The sequence below is a fragment of the Callorhinus ursinus genome, unplaced genomic scaffold, assembly GCF_003265705.2.
Source record: "Callorhinus ursinus isolate GAN/ISIS: 27379988/994484 unplaced genomic scaffold, GSC_fseal_2.0 scaffold15, whole genome shotgun sequence".
Lineage (NCBI taxonomy): Eukaryota > Metazoa > Chordata > Mammalia > Carnivora > Otariidae > Callorhinus > Callorhinus ursinus.
In genome coordinates, this window is record NW_027397077.1 from 35,042,160 (window position 1) to 35,059,998 (window position 17,839).

Sequence of the window (17,839 nt, forward strand, 5' to 3'; positions counted from 1 at the left end):
CTCATCATTGTCATTCATTAAAAAATATTTACAACAACTTTTATGTGTCAAACACTATTTTCAACTCTGGGAATATATTAATGAGTAAAATAGATGACAGTTCCTGCTCTCATGGAATTTATATTCTGGTGAAGCCAGATAAATTCTTAAAATATACAGCATTTTAGATTATGCTGTGGTCATTGATAAGGTAAGAAAAAAGGATAGGAAATACTGAGGAGTTGCAGATTTGAATTTTTGATTGAGTGTCATAGAAGGCTTTACTGAGAAGGTGACATCTGCACGAAGATTTGAAGGAGATAAAGGAGTGAGCTATATAGATATGGAGGAAGAGCACTCCAGGCAGAGGAAATGGCTAGTAGAAAGGCTCGGAGGCAGAAACAAGCCTGGAAAATTTGTGGAAAAGCAAGGAGGCCAGTAAAAGAGTAAGCTAGGGAGAACGAAATAGGAGAGGACAGAGGAGTAAGAGGGGGCAAATCAGGTATGACCTTGTTGGCCATTGGAAGGACTTTGCTTTTTACTGAGTGAGATGGGTGGTCTTAGGAGGGTCTTAGAGCAGAGGAGTGACATGCTGTGAATTATTTTTCAAACTTATCCCTCTGATTACGCTGTTGACAATAGACTATAGAAGAGACTAGGGAAACCAGAGAAGAGGCAAAGGTAGTCATCCAGTGATGAAATGAAGTTGGCATGGACCAGGTTGATGAAGGTAGAAAGTGGTCATATTTGGGATATTTTTTGAAGGTAAATGAATTATGCTGATTGTCTTGGCTTGGGTGACATTTCTCTTGGAGCCAGGGAACTGAAGTCAACACCTTAACCACATGGGAGTCAGAGAGAGATGGTTTCCCAATGAAAATTTGATGTGCTGTCACAAGAGTAAGGGAAATAGAAATTGGGCAGTTCTCAATTGGGATGGATTAGATTATGTTACAGTCAACAACAACCTCAAACCTCAGTGGCTTAAAGCAATAAAGTTGTACTTGATGCACCAGCCACATGTCCAACACAGAGTAGCAGGGAACCCGTGCTTATTATAGTAGCTTAATGTTTTAACTTGAGTTAAACCTTATGGAAGATATTGTGAGGCTCGATGCAGATCAAGAGAGAAACCAGAAAGACTGTCACAGTCTTGTTTTACTCATAACTCCCAGAAGGAGAGCACAGTACCTCATGTAGGGCCAAATGGTGAAGCACTGGGATTGGTCATGGACGCAGATGAAGAGAGAAATATGGGCAAGCACTTTATTGTGGTTTCTATGGGAAGGAAAGGGTGAGGCAGGGCAAGCAGGCTTATGATTGGCTAATTTGAATAATTTCCATGGACTCTGGGGTGTAGAGGCTATCCTCGATTGTCTGGAACTTGGCCCTGGGGGAATTAGGGTGGAAGTATAGTGACCTGAAGTGTGAGAGGCTGATAAGGAATGGTTGGGGGTCTGGACTTCATTGACTGTTCAAGAAGAGGAACTGACTGGCCTCTAGCTAGGACTTCAAAACTGGGTCAGGGAAGCTTCTAAAAAACTGGAAAAACTGTATTATACTCAGGGGCTCAGGCTAACAGAAACTCTACTGTCTTAGGATTTCCTCATTTCAACATGACGCCTCAGGATTGGTTGAAGTTAAGAGAATGAAGAATTGTATATGGGCTCTTAAATGCTTCACCAAAAGAGACTCATGACACTTCCCCAGACAATTAACTGGCTAAAGGAAGTCATATGGTCACACCTAACTTTAAGAAGACATGTGTCTTGAAGGAGAGGAGATCCAGAAATTCTTGGTGAGCATCAGGAAGGTCTACCCCATCAAGGATTCAAACCCAACAGCTATCCACCATATCCTCCATGGTTTCCAAAACCACAATGCACATTCAATTTGCTTGCACTTCTTTTGTCCATCTTCTGCAATCTACCCATCCTCTGAGACTTAATATTGATCACTTTTCCCTGGTGTCTGGTCCCTCTGTATTTGCTCTCCCTCTTCTCCCCAGTAAACATTTATTTTTCCTTCCTTTGTTCTCTGATAGCAGGTGATTTATACCATCTTTGACACTCCTTTCTTTTTAGTTCTATAACTGGCTCAGATCCAATAATTTGTTACACCCAACCCCCCCCCAAAAAAAAAAACTTAGTGGCTTATGAAAACAGTGATCATTTACATTGCTCACAAATTTATGATTTGGCTAGGGGCCATAGAGCAATCCATCTCTCTTTTATATGGCATCAGCTACGTGTGTCAACTAGGGCCGGAGGATCTAGATGGCTCACTAGCATGGCTGGCCGGTTGGTGCAGGGCTTCTCCATAGGGAAGTCTGGACTTCCTTACAGCATGGTGCTTGGGTTCCAAGAGAGAGCCTCCAAAGAGAATCAGGTGGCAGTTGTGTTGACTTTTAAAATTTAGCCTTAGCTCTCCTGTGGTGCCACTTCAGCTGGAGTCACATGTCCACCCTGATTCAAAGGGTGGGAATGTAGATTCCATCTCTTGATAGGAGGAATGTTAAAGCCACATTGTAAGAAGAACATGTGGGATGGGAGACTCTGTTATAGAAATTTCTAAAAAATGAAGTTTGGCATAGCTCTTTACCACTTCAAACCCATTTTATTATTAAGCAGTGCAATTATTAATAATTCATATAATTAATAGTAAATAATAGCAATTATTGAGCAAATGCTTCTATCACTGTGGGCTCCTTGAGAAAAGGGGCTGTGGTTTATCCATCTTCATGTGCCCAGTGCAGAGCACAGAGGTAGCTGCTCTGGGGAAGACACTGTTTGTTGCCTACTTTGTAGCCACTGCTTCACCTTTTCTTCCTTACCAACAAATCCCTCCATTTGTTCAGGAGGTGAGGGGCTCCAGAAACCCCTAACGTGGGCCCAGACCTAAGAATGAATCACCATTGGCTAAAGCATTTATGGCTTTCATATTCCTCTTTCCTGTCTTACTGGTTTAGGGATGGCTGTGGGATCGAATTCTAATAGGAGATCTAAGGAAAGTCTGTTGAGAGGAATTGTGGAAAAGATTTCCCATTTTAGAAAAAGAGAAAGAGAAACTCATGGAAAAATCCCACCTTGATTCCTACCTTTGGATGTTGTTGTGTGAGGATGTTATGTTTGAAGCTGTGGTAGCCATTTTGAAATCATAATTATATTTCCATGGGAATCTCAAAAAAGGCAACCAATATTTCTGGCATTGTTTAACTGTTAGATTAACCAACTTCTGGACCTTCCTCTTTCCAACTTTGTGTTATGTGAGGTAATTAATTCTTATTATTTAAAGCCAATTTTAATTGGCTCTTTCAGCTGTTATTTGCAGCTGAAAGCATCCTCACTGAACAGAGCTCAATTAATGTTCATAGAATTGAATTGAATTCCCCAAACTGATTTGGCCAACTTACTTAGTAGTCTGTGCCATACACAAGAATAAGTGCAAAGGATTATAAATTCTCATTTCTGTGTATGCTGCTACTCTGAGTTTCTTTGTGAACTCCAGGGATTTCAAAGTTGGATTGCCTGGAAATGTCTCCAAACCAGAGCCTGTTGGCCCACGTAAATCTAAGTGGTAACTTTCTTTAGGAAATTTCTTTTTTGGTTTAAACACTTAAAACACAAAAGGCCTCTGGGTGAGCTGGTTTCTTGGCATTCCCAAGTCTTGCAGCTGAGACATAATGACTAACTCCAGGCAATTAGAGAGTGAAGTTGCTACTGAGGGCCCTGAAAAATGGGGAACGCAGCTGGGAGGGGGCAGGTCTTTCTGGCATCCACTAAGGATAGCTTTGCCAAAACACCTGTAAACTTCACTAGGCTGCTCCAGCACAACCTCCCACTCTTAGGGAAAATTTCCCACATGTTTGGAGCATGAAAACTTAACTATGATATTTATTTGGCTTTTTAAATTCATCACAGGCAATGATTATTCTTAATAGCACATTTTTGCCCCTGCCCCAAGGGGTTCTAAAAAGGCTCCAGGGCCTTAGCCAGAATATATTATGATGGAATAAGGATGGTGATGAGGCCAAGCCCTATTGGGAGGTGAATTATAGAGCCAGGTGGTTGAGGTTCTCAAAGCCTTAGTTTTTGTCAGCCCTACACCTAATCCTTCCACTCTTTCTCTCTGCTTCCCTTCATTGGCCACAAGGGAGGCAAGTGACCCCAACCTGACCAGTCAGCGGAACCAGCTCTCTTCAGTCAGAGTGACTGGCTCAGGACAAACACATATCCCGCTGAGTACAATCTGAGTCCCTGAGAGATGGATTTGTTGCATGGATTCTGGAAGTGGGGGGGGGCTCTCTATTCCTGTGGCAGTGTGGGGAGCAAGGATGATGGAAGCCTGACTCTGCCAGTGATGTAGTTCCCCTCCCATGAAGAGAGTTTGGAATGGAAAGATGGCAAGGCAGAGAAGAACAGAATTGGGTAGGCCTGAACCAGCCTTGTCTTTTGGGTTATGCAAACCAATAATCCCTACCTCATTGTTCATTTCAACTACTTATTCCTTAACCTTTTTTTTTTATTATTAATACATGCCAAGGGTTCCCGCTAGTAAAAAAGTTGCCCCAGTGCTTACCTTTCTACTGTTCTGACTAGATCAAACCATTATGTTATTTTGAGGACCAAATCATTACTATCTGGGCAGGAGAGTGTGTGACACAGGACAGATGAATTTTGATAGAGGGGATGTAGAAGAAAAGTTTCCGGAGCCATAGAGGTAGTCAGCCTTTTTTTTTTTTTAAGCTTGAAGGAAGGCTTTGGGGTCATTCAGAGACCCACTGAAGGATACTGGCTACCCTGGGGAGTGACAAGGAAGGTGAAAAAGAAGAACAGAAGGACTACAGGTTACTATTTCCTATGACAGAATCTTAGGGGTAGTTGTAGTGGTATTTCTATTCGAGTCAAGAAAAATAAAAATGATTCAAATTGCAGCAGGAACATATTTATTAGACATTTTGAAGACATTCTTATGGGTGTATTACCCAAGGATTTTTAAAAGTTTCCATTTGGGGAGACATGTAGGAAAGATGAAGGGATTAACTGATTTGAATGCAGCCATAATGCAGAAGCAGAGAGGTCTCAAGGGTAGGGTGACCAGTTGTCCCAGTTTGCCTGTCACTGAGACAGGTGTCCAGGATGTAGGACTTTTAGTTTTAAAACTGAACAGTTCTGGGCAAACTGAGTTGGTCACCATATGTAAGGGATTTTTAAGCATCTGATTCATCAGTATATTTATTTAGCATCTACTATGTGCCAAATAATAGTCTCCAGGTACCCACAGTAAATAAAACACAGTCTTTGCCCTAGAGGATCCTTAGAGCTATGAATACAAAGGCAATTTCAATCCCTCCCAAGAAATTCTGTGGCTCTGTAAGGGTTCATAGCAGTTTTACTCAAAACATTTGAGTCTGTCGCTGATGCAAAATCTTAACCCAGGAATTGGGATTGCAAGGTTTCTCACGCATCTAACCATGCTGAAAAATTTCTGTGATTGGCTGATTAGGCAAAAGTGAAGTTGTTTTGATTAGGAGTTTAGTTTGTTACCTGTCTGAAATAGACATTGTTGGTGCCCTGCCTGGATCCCATTTACCCCACTGATGCACCTATCCCTTACCTGTTATGAGTGTTGGCTAAAGGCTCATGGCTATGTTCTTCTCTAAAGAATTTCCCATAGCCAACAGCCTCAACCTCAATGGGAAATGGCTGGGAGGTTATGGTTCCCACAGCCAATGATATGATATACAAGTCCAGTTCTCCTGTCTTAAGGTGGGATAGTGCTGTGATATCACTTGTACTCTGGAACTTCATATGGGATCAAACTGCTAGACTCCAGCTGAAACCACATCTTCGCTCTGCCTCTTTTCTTGCCTCTCTCACTCCCTTATAGTTTTTTTCTTCTTTTTTTTCCTTCCCAAAAGAATCCTTTTCTCAGGTTGTGTTTCCAGGGAACTTCACTGAAGATATTGTCTTAGAATAACTTGGATTGTTGAGAGGACAAAATTCAGCAGTCATGCAATCCTACGAACTTGTGCCTAAAACTCTGTGAAATCTAAAACTTAAGAGAGATCTGAAGCCAAAGTTTCTTTTCCATTTCATCTACTCATATGTTGGTGTTTTCTCAATAAGGAATAGTTTTACTTCCTTGACCTGTTTATTGAAATAGAAAGATTTCAAAATCTAAGTGATAAAATGTACTTAGAAAGGTAGGCAGCCACCCTCACTGAATTTCATATTTGAAGACAGACAGTGGATCCACTGGCAAGTCATCTCTCTGGCTTGTTTTTTCAGCATTGGGTCAGAGAGTTCTGAGGATTAAGATCAACAATACAAGAACAATAACAATGAGAACGATAATATTAGTAGTGGTCAGAGGAGACGGAGGAGTATAGTATGAAAGTTAAGAGTATGAATTTTAGAGTGATAAGCATTTGGCTTTCAAATACCTCTAAGCATCACTTTCCCATTTGCAAAACAGCAATATTAATTGTTAAAAATTAACTACCCCATGAGATTCTTGTAAACAATTAAGAAGATAATGCACGTCAAGTGTTAGCATAGACTCTGATCTGCAAGTGCTCATTACTAAGGGGCAGCTATTAAAAAAACAAAACAAAACAAAAAACCACTAGGAGAGGAATCCATGTAAACAGAGGTCCCAGACAGAAGTGTGCTGGAGTCTCTTGCAAGAGCCAGTTGTTAAAATTTCAGAAAATTTGTGAGCCTGTTGTTAAACTCAGCCATCTTTGCAATACTCTGTGGAGAGAGTGTTCGTACCATGACAATTGGCAGAGGCTACAAATCAGGGCTCCCCTCTCCTTCAAGAGCTTGCTATTAAGCATTTACCAGCACAAGAGGCCCAGGATGGGTCAACGCTATGACTTCTGGTGATCTTCTGTGATCATGCCCTTCTGCAGGTGGGTGTGCCCTACGCTCTCTGTCTGCTCTTGCCCAGCCTGTGTCACACTTCCCACTGGCTCTTCTCACCTGTCTTTCTGCAGTCCTGCTTCACTCCTTCCTCTCAAATCTTCCCCTTCCTTTGAGGTCCAGACCAAGCATCTTCTCCTCCAGGAAGTCCTCCCTGACTACTCCTGCCCTCCCCTGGTGCCTCTTCTCTGACTTTTCCATCTGCCCCTCACATCCCTCATTTCTGTGTTAACACTCTTACGCATCTGGCTGGTTTCTTGGACAATTCTTAGCTCAGCAAAGGCAGAGGTCTTAGTTTCATCTCATCTTGCCTTCTCTAGCGTGCAGCTCATTTGATAGTAAGGGTACAAAGACCCATGCTTGTGGGTCAGATTGTGAAGCTGTGTGTCAGTTTCCTGAACCTTAACCTTAGCCAATCAGTTTCCTACTCCGCAAAATACGTAGGTGGGACAAGTTGGTTTCTAACTTTCCTTCCAACACCAACCTTCTATCACATCCTGGCTGAATTGAGCTAATTTTTGCCCGCTGGATTGAAATTCAAGAATTTGGAGCTTAGATGCATAGTTATCCACCTCAGCTGCCTAATAGGATCAGTTACACAGAGTAATTTTTCAGCTGAGGTCTATTAAGCCTGGCAGGAACAATACCTCCAGGTAGATATTACACCTAGGACCAATTATGAGAGGACAGTATCTGAATCATTGAGTAGGTATTTACATCAGTAAATCCCACACCTATCCCACTTCTGTTTGTATAAATTTGCCGTGAGACTTCAACCACTTTAAAACAATCTCTTCATGGCGTGTGCATGAGTCAGGGTTCCTGGGGCCTGGTGCACGGAATCACGATCAGAACTGGCTGGTGAGTCACATCCGTTGTGAATGACCGCTCCTGGGTAAGGAAATACACAGCCTCCCAGCCTACACACTGTTGATTTGCATCTCGTCTGTTTGGTCACAGGAACATTGGGCCTAAAGGGCCAGAATCAAGATCAGAGGCCTATTGACGAGATGCCAGCTCCATGGGACAGTTTTGTTTTGTTTTTTGGTCTTTCTTTTTGGGTAGAAGAGTGGTCTGTACATTGTGGCGGATGTACCATTTTCCTCCATCCACTTTTCGAGAAGATTCATCACAATGAGCCTCCTGCCACGGAAATGTCATTTGCCTCCAGTTGTTGCTAAAGTTCCGAAAATGGGGTTTTTGTGACACCTGGACACACCCCTTCTCTTCGATATTGCCAAGGCCACAAGTGACATTTTCCTTATTCCCCAGATGGCATAATGACATTCCCTGGTCAGGGACCATGCTTCCTAGGTCTTTAACAACCTCACTCCCTACATCCTTAATCCTTTCTTTCCGGGACTCTCAAGTGCGTACTCTGTGAAGAGATTCCAGTACATTCACATTCTCCTTTCTTCCTGCATTTCCGCCTCCCACCTGTCTCTTCCCACTTTCCCTCTCTCCTTTTCTTTCCTCCTCCACCTGCTGGGACCTGCCCCTGCCATACAATTTAGATACTCCCCAGGCCCCCAGGAGTTTACGTTTTCTGCTGTTACCCCCGACCTGAAGTTCCCTGTCTTATGTACACATCTAAAGCCTTTGGAGAGCTCAGCCCGAGGTCTAACCCAATCATGATCATTCCCATCTTTGTTTACTCATTTCACCAACATTTGTTGCTGCGTGTTAGCCTGTGCTGGTTGTTTGCCACCCAGTGAGGGAAAAGATGAGGTTTCTGTTCTTATGTAGCTTACCCTGTAGTGAGGGGGAGAGAAAAGAACAAATGAAAAGCAGGTAAGAAAATACCAGATCACAGTGGTGGTCCCGGAATCTCAACATTGAAGGGGTTCAGGGGTAGAAATTTGTTAGTAAAATTGTTCAGGAGACATGGATATTTCCTTAATCAGATTTTGCCTGGTAAGGTTTAATGTGAAAATTTGATGAGATGGTGTCAGGACCTGGGGGGAGGGAGGAAGGGGGAGTTGTTTAATGGGGACAGAGTTTCAGGTTTGCAAGATGAACAGAGTTCTGGAGATGGATGGTGGCAATGGTCGCACAACAATGTGAATGTGCTTAATGCCACTTAAGGGTAGACTTACAAGTGGGTGAGATGAATTTTATATTATGTGAATTTTACCATAATTAAAGATAGTACTGAGAAAAACAAAAAAAATGCATGTTTGTTAAACATTTTTTTAAAACAAACAAAAACAAACAAAAAAGTTTGTTAAACTTTTTTTTAAAAGATTTTATTTATTTATTCATGAGAGACAGAGAGAGAGAAAGAAAGAGAGGCAGAGGCAGAGGGAGAGTCCATGGAGAGCCCAATGCAGGACTCGATCCCAGAACCCTGGGATCATGACCTGAGCTGAAGGCAGACGCTTAACCGACTGAGCCACGCAGGTGCCCAAGTTTGTTAAACTTTACACATACGATTGAGAAAGTATCCATGGTCTGTATGCATGATTATTTTTGTGGGAACTGCTTCCTCTGTATTGCTTATCAGAGACTGGTAAGTACCATGAGAAAATAAAGCAGGGACCACTCGTCAAGAGCAGCTGACTAGTTGGTGGTCATGGAAACCTCTCTGAATTGATGATGATAAACTGAGAGATATCAGACATATGCTGCTTCAGGAGCAGAGCTGCCCACAAAATGGAACAGCGAGTGCAAAGGCCCCGAGGTAAGAGCTTGGAATGTTCCAGAAACGGAAAGAATGTGGCTGAAGCAGGGTGGAGGAGGGGCAGATGAGTAGGGGATGGGGTTAGAGAGGTGATCAGTCTTACTGGAACACAGCTGCCCTTTTCTTTCCATATTGTCTGTGCTTCATTCCTGCTACTAGGGCCAAGCTGAGTAGTTGAGACAGAGAACATACTGCCCGCAAACCCAAAAATATTTACGACGTAGCCCTTTACAGAAAAAGTTTGCCGACTTCTGCAAAAATCAGGGAAGTGGAAGCAGGAAAGTGGAAGTTTAGAGAGATCACTGTGGCACCTGGTGGGGCACTGGGGGCTGGCCATCCAGCTTTCTCCCGTGTTGGTCTGAGTGTTCAACTAGACCAAGGGCAGGCACTCTAGTTTGCTCCCTGTGTGGAGCTGACATGAGAAAGCTGAGGCAAACAGAGACTAAGGGACTTATTTAAGGTTCTAGAGCATTAAGTGGTGGAGGAAAGCTTGGAATCTCTGTCCAACTGACTGCGCAGCCCACGTGTTTCTCTTTCCCTCCTCTTGGCCAAAGGAGCGGGAAGTGCCTCTGTATAACTGTGGTGCAAAACTAAGTAAATCAGTGAAATGCTGGTGGCATAAAGTATGCATGAAAGGGAGCTATTTTAAAGTACCGTTTTTGGTAAAAAATGACTAGGACTAGAGGTGACCTCAAAGACTCATTGTCCCATCCCCCAATCTCTGGGAAAATTAATGTGTACACCCACAAGATAGGTGCTGATGAGTGATGCTTGATTGATCTAGAACTATGCACAGAAATCTTCATATATCTTCTTTAAACCAGCAGGAGATTGTGTCGCATAACTTACACAACCCAAAGAACTGTTTTCAAATAGTATGCCTGCCGAGTGTGATACTTCCGGACACTCGAACTCTTCCCAGGAGATTACCAACATGAAGAATGAAAAGGGAAGCTATGGATATTTAAACCAAGAGGGAGATTTTGCCAGGCCCAATCTAGCAGGTAACATTCAGAATGGGATTTTCCAAAAAGTGAGTTTTGGCTAGCTGCTGCGGGAATCATGAATCACAAAATAATGCCATTGTGAGCTGTAAACAGTTTTAATTTATACAGGTGACATTTAAAATGCTAATCAGACCTTAAGATAATTGCTGGAAGTTAGCAAGCCTCTGTTGGGAATTGTTCCCGTTTCTATGGAAATGATTCAAGACACAGCCAGATCTGTGAAGGTGTTTCTGGTCTGGCTGACTTGGGTTTTGACTTCTACAGAGCCAAGGACTTTGAGTGACTGTCTCTTGTGGTGACACTTTTGGTAATTGAAATCTATCAGCTCGAGTCTGTAGTCAGAGAGTGAGAACTCATCCCAACAAGGGAAGATTTCAATGTAGCTCTTGTGGTTTGGTCAGTTTGCAAACAGGGATGCATCAATACTAAGAAAATAAGCTCTTTCACTAAGGGTGACTTTGCATGTTGATGGCAGGCCTCTTAAAAAAAAAAAAACAAAATCACACAGAAGTTTTTTTATCCCTGTTGGCAATTTATCCCACAATTTTTCAGGTATTATGTTTGTTTAATAATCAACAACAATTTGAGGGTTTGCTTTAGGCCCCCAGGACATGGTGATGGACAAGGTCCATATAAGCTCCATGGAGCAGAGACCTCGTCCTTATATGGTGAGGAAGAAATTAACACACAAACCTGATAAATATGGACATAAGGTAACAGCAGATCTCTGATGAGTTTTACAACTAAAATAAAGCAGGGGAATGGGACAGAGTGACATGTGAACAAGAGGAGAGGTGGAGGCTTCCATAAGTTAGTAAGGGGAGCCTTCCTGGAGCAAGTTGCGTTTGAGCTGGGACCTGGCTGATCTGCATCCAGGGGAGCTCCCTCCACCTGCAGATCAGGGGCTGGAGTGTTCCAGGCACAGGGAACAGCGGGTGCTCCTCCTCAGAGCTGGGGACAGAGAGAAGAATAGGACTCACAAGCTTCCATAAATTCTTCTCCAAACCTGTTTAAAGATAGTAATGTATACTCTTGTCTCAAACACTTTTGAAAATTTGGGTTGCTTTTTTTTTGGTCAAGGGCCTTCCATCTAGAGCATTTTTCCTGCAGTAGGGAGATTGGCCTTGCCATCGATGTATCTTTCCATTCTCAGTCTTCCTCGTCTGCTTTGCTGTTTTCTAGACTTTGGCATCGGAGTCCTACGTTCAAAGCACACCTCTGAGCCTGAGTAAGCTTTGTGACCATAGGCAAGGAACTTAACCTCTCTGAGCTTTCATCTCCTCATCTTTAAAATAAAGACAATGATAGTGCTTGCTTCAGAGGGTTGCTGTGAGAATTAAATCCTATAATGAACGTAAAGGTGTTAACCTAGGACTTGGCATCTAATACTTGCTTGATGAATATTAATAGTATACACATTTACTTAATGCCTCACAGTTTTCAAAATGCTTTAACATTCTTTTTTTTTTTAAGATTTTATTTATTTATTTATTTATTTATTTATTTATTTATTTATTTATTTAACAGAGAGAAACACAGCGAGAGAGGGAACACTAACAGGGGGAGTGGGAGAGGGAGAAGCAGGCCTCCCGCCGAGCAGGAGTCTGATGCAGGGCTCGATCCCAGGACCCTGGGATCATGACCTGAGCCGAAGGAACATGCTTAATGACTGAGCCACCCAGGCGCCCCATGTTTTAACATTCTTAAAATGCCCATGAAACCCAGTGAAATAACCTGAGACTCAGAATCAATATCAGAACGGAGACAGATGGGAGTGGAGAGAAGCTATACTCATTTCAGGGGCCCCAGAGGTCTGGAGGGGCCCTGACTGCCCTGCAAGTCCGGTGTGCAGATATTTAGCTCTGGACAGGGAACTTGGATGCATTTTCCATCCTGGGCTGGACCTGGGCTGCTCTGGCACCATGGAAACAAGTCCTTCGTAGGGGCAGTGAGTGCTCCGTGCAGGAACAGACTTACAAGGGTGACCAGCTTTCCTTGTTCACATGGGACTGAGGCATTTCCTGGGATGTAGGCCTTCAGTTCTAAGCCTGGGGCAGCCCCAGGCCACCTTGGGTGGTTGGTCAACCCAGACTCTCCAGGAGGCCAATGGAAACCTAGAGGCAAAAACAAAAAATTGTTCAGGGATGTTTGGGCACCTTTTCTCTCTTTGGATAAGGGTGCTGTTTCTAATGCTATTTTGGCTCAAACACTAGGTGAGCCCAGTGCTTGAAAAGAAGGACATAGGTCGACAGAATAAGAACTTCCGGACTGTGAGGTAAGTCAGAGTATAAGAGGGCACTAGGTCATCCACCGTAGGGGCCACTAGCCACACATGGTCGTTATTCAGAATGGGGTAGGCTGGAGGTGTAAAGTGCATGCAGGATTTCTAAGACTTAGCACTAGAAAGAAAAGAATGTAAAATACCTCATTAATAAATTTTGTTTATTAATGTCAAAATGATAAGATTTTGGATATACTGGGTTAAATAAAATACGTAACTAAATTTCTGAAAAAGGCAGCAGCATAGCAAGAACTTTTTTCCTTACCTGCACCCCAAAGATCACTGGGAGCCACGTGCCCTGTGGGGAACCAACAGACAGGGAAAACAGTACCCAGGAAAGCTGCTCCTCCAGATTCTCTGTGAAGCCATCGTAAGGCCATCAGGTGCTGCCTTGCAGGCCCTGACTCTTCAAAGTGGCCCATGGAGCAGCTGTGTGGGGATCACCTTCGAGCCATCAGAAATGTAGACACTCCTGCCCCACAGCAGGCCTGCTTAGCCAATCTGTAATTGAACAAAGTCCCCAGGTGAATCATATGCACCGCAAAATTTGAGACCCTCTGATCCAGGATTACGTCGATGGTTCTTAAGCTTTGGTGTGTATCAGAATGTCCTGGGGGTACTGGTCAAGGCTCTGAGGACTTTCCTGCTTAACCAGCAGAGTTTTTGGTGTGCTTTCTTAGTGCTCCAGGTAATTCTGATAAACACCGCAGTCGGAAGGCCACCGGGCTTAAACGATTAGCTAATTGCAGCCGGTGAAGGTGGTGGTAGCCTCTCACTAGTCTGAAATCTCCCTGCAGTGTGGCAGGAGCAAGGCTGGGGCTCAGAGGTAGGTTTGTCTGCTGGCGTTCCAAGCCGCTTGGTTACAGGTTAGTTGGCTGCAGTGGCAAGAGGTCGCCGTGGTATGAGCCAGGACTCAGATACCTGTCCTACTTCAAGCACCAAGTCCCTGTGTATCCACCCTCCTGCAAGGTAAGCTTGCACTATGGGGGGGAGTTATGTGGAAGTGGGGTGGTTTGGAGATGGAATGGCCTGGTGTTGGGGTGCCTGGGTGGCTCAGTTGGTTAAGTGTCTGACTCTTGATTTTGGCTCAGGTTCATGATCTCAGAGTCGTGAGATAGAGCCCTGCATTGCACTCCACGCTGAGTGTGGTGCCTGCTTGAGATTGTCTCTCTCCTTCTGGCCCTCCCCACTCCCGCATGAGATCTAATAATAATAATAATAATAATTAATAAAAGGAATGGCCTGCTGTTGTCCTATTTCCTTCACCCCCACACTGAGTTCTGGTCTCATGGGCCACAGGGCGGAATCAAAGACTCCTCCATTATTGAGTGAGTGCTCTGGGGTTTGGGGTGGGAGTTCACAGCTAAGTAAAGTGTTACATGCAACAGCATAGCAGGGATTGGCACTGGTGGGACCCAGGGTAATGGGGATTGTTGAATATGAAGACATAAACAAGGTGCCAAGGTTAAAGTCATTTCACATACAGTTTGCCCTTGGACTGTCCCAAATGGCTGTGTTACCGCAGCTCTGAGCCCCGCTCTGGTTTTTGCTGTAGCCGTAATGGGCAGTTTCCTGCGCACTCAGACTTGGTTGCCACTGGCAGTGTCTTAGCCTGAGAGTTGGCTTTCTGCCTGAAGCTTTCCCCAGCACAGGGACCATTCCTGTCTGGGAGTTTAGGGGAGCAGGTCCCCAAGGGATAGCTCCACACCAGCTACGCAAGAGCCCAGGGATAGATGCTGTAGACTGTGGTCCTCTGGGTGACTACCGGGAGGTGCTTCTCATTTCTCCAGTCTAGGGGTGACTTGAGCTCCCATTGCCTGGAGCTACCTCAGTAGCACACCTTACATTAGCGTCTTTTCTTGACTCCCTCTCCTCACTCCCTCACTCCTGCTTCGTCTTCCAAATAAACTACTTGCCAGCCAAATCCTTGTCTCAGGTTCTGCTTCCGGAGAACCCAAATCAAGACAAGAGCTTATTCTAATGTTTTTTGTCTTTTCCTCCAGCCCTTCCCATCCCTGAATCTTCCTTGACCATTCTGTTTGGAACAAGAACCCCGGGTTCTTCCCTTCACTAATAAGCTTTCTAAGCCAGGGTGTGGTGTCTTCTATGGCCCACCATGTTGTTCTTCGTCCGATCAGTGCTGTAAGACAGGCCCGTGTGTCACCCGATCAGAGTGAGAAGCTCAGCTGCCTGCTATATTGTGGAGGTACTGCAAGGAGAAGGTGCCAGGCGGACTCCTTGCGCAGCGGACCCTGACCTTAATGAACCTCCCTTGGGCTGATGGCGGGCTGGGATGCAGTCCCCCGAACTTCCTTCCTTCTCCTCCTTCACTCCGCGGTCAGGCCTGCATTCAGTGTGGCAACTGCCTCTGTCTTCTCCAGCTGCCTTCCTGTTTTCTCCCGCAGGGCACTTCCCCTAATAAGATCCTCTCAGGCGTAATCCCGTCTTGCTGTCTGCTTTCCAGACGACCTGGAGCAGCTCACGGAGAACTCTGTCCCCATGACCCTTCTTCTTTCTTCCTGTATTCTTTGCCTGCTTTACTTTTTTTTTTTAAGTAAAATTCTTATTTCAATTGCCTCGGTTGCCATTTTCTGTTACTTCCTCACTCTGTTCCACCCTCCCTCTCAATGTCTTCCCTTCTTGACTAATGGGGTTCCTGCTATCTGTGTTCAGTTTTTAATAAATGTAGGGCTGGTATGGGTGTAGAATCTCAGGGCAGGGTTCCTATCAAAGGTCCAGCTTTGAGCCTTGTGGAGCCCGGCCTCTTAGAGTGTTGAGTGTGGGCATTAATGTTGAAATGCAGCAAGGAAACGGGAAGTTCTGGGTCTATTTTGGTTTTGATACACAGGGAACTAATATATTTGAAATACTGGCTAAGGGCCAAACCCTGCCCTGGTTCAAGTGGTTCACCCTCCACTCCCCACATTTTTTTAGGTTTAATCATCAGAGTCACCATGTGAAGTAGGAGGTATTATTCTATAGACAAGAAAAGTGAGGCTTAATAACCTTACCTCACTTGCCCGACACCATGAATCCACCGATCGTATCTTAGCTGAGGAGCACAATGTGCTTGATGACATTGTCTTTTTCAACTTGTATTATTCCTGAGACCTATGGTGAGCATACTGTTCCAGTGGTATAAATGTGGAAACCGAGGCCAGGGGTTGCAGTGACTCTGACACATCCAAGATAAATGCTGAATAGGTGCATCAAAAAGAGCTGGTATTGGGGCACATGGGTGGCGCAGTCCGTTAAGCAACTGACTCTTGGTTTCAGCTCAAGTCGTGATCTGGGGGTCGTGAGATTGAGCCCCTCATCAGGCTCCAGGCTCAGTACAGAGTCTGCTGGAGTTTCTTCCCTCTCCTCGTTCTCTCTCTCTCTCAAGTAAATAAATCTTAAAAAAAAAAAAAAAAGGAACTGGTGTCTGAGCATACACTGCAGTCTTAGTTGTGCTCCTGCCTGGTTTTTAAATATGAAAGCCCTGAGGTGAGTTGAAATATGAAAGTTTCATCCAGCTAAAACAAGGCTATATGTGTGTGTCTGGCTGATCATAGCCAATTCTCTGTTCTTCTCTGCACACTGGGGTTTTAAAAATGCACGATGAACCATAGTTGTCCAGCACTGATGTTTTATTCAGTTTCATGTGGTCCTTCTGATGCCTGCTCTATCATGAGAAGCTGTTTCCAAAGGGGCCATGTCAGAAATGATGCAATGCCCAGAAACAGGGCATTGTGTTGATTTTTTTTTTAATCTGCTATAAGCATCCCTATTTGTACAGATTTGGTTCCTAATGATTCTGTCTTCACTTGCATCTGCCTCCTGAGCCTGGGTCAGACATGACATTAGGAAGATAGCAGAAAGGAGATTCTTACTGTGAGGTTTGGCTATGCTGGTAGCTTGAATCCTGGGCTGGTTCTTCTGTTCAGGAGCCCCCTAGGTCAGACACTCAGGATTTCTTATGAAACCAGTCCAAGAAAGAACCAGAAGAAAGAGCTTTGGTACGATGAGAAGTTCCCGGGAGTTGAGGGTGTATGGGAGTCTGCAGGCATGCAATGTGTTTGGGAGTATTGGTAGATGGAAAAATGGTGAACCACGAAGTTCCAGTTGCCTTAGGTGAGCTGTAGGGCTGCATCTTTGAGAGACCGAGCTCTGTTTTAGTGAAGAGAAATTCTTGAGTTGCTTTAAGAAATTGTTGTTAACCATCCAGCTGTCCAGTTACCTGTTCTTTTATGTATTCCTTTCTTCATTCAGGTATTTAATAAGCACCCACTATGTGCCAGGTGCTGGGCTGTGTGCTGGGGATACAAGAATGAACCAGACTTGACCTTGTCTTAGGGGCCATACGCTCCGGCAGATTTATGGGTTTGTGAGCAATGTTTAGTTCTGTGCAAGCAATACAGATACGGGTGAATATATTTTAAAATTTAAAATACTGAAAAATAAAAAAAAATTCAAGTGTATATGCTATTCTGATTCAGCACCTTTCTTCCCTTTTCTTCTAACTCCGGGTCGTGGGATTTCACATCTCCAGCCACAGTAACTGGTCTAAAGGGAAGGCCTGTGGCCCCAGGTGAATCAGTCAATTCTTCCCCAGGATTTTTCCTAGTGAATTCAGGAGCAAAGGAGACTTTTTTCTCTCTGGTCATTGAGCTGTAAGAATGACCAGTAGTGAAGTCCCTTGACATGCCCAGATTAATTCTGAGACACCAATGCTGACAGCTGGGGAGGGATATGGAAGAGAATGCGGAGGGATGGGGGAGAAAGAGAGGGAGGGTTGTATGGATAAGGATGGAGGAGGGAGAGTGAGGGGAGAGAGGGAGAGGGAGCTGGCTGGGCGGGGGTAGTGGGGAAGGGAGGCACAGATGGAGGATGGGGGAGAGCGGGATGTGTGGAAGGACAGGGAGGGAGGGAGAGATGGAGGATGGGGGAGAGCGGGATGTATGGAAGGACAGGGAGGGAGGCACAG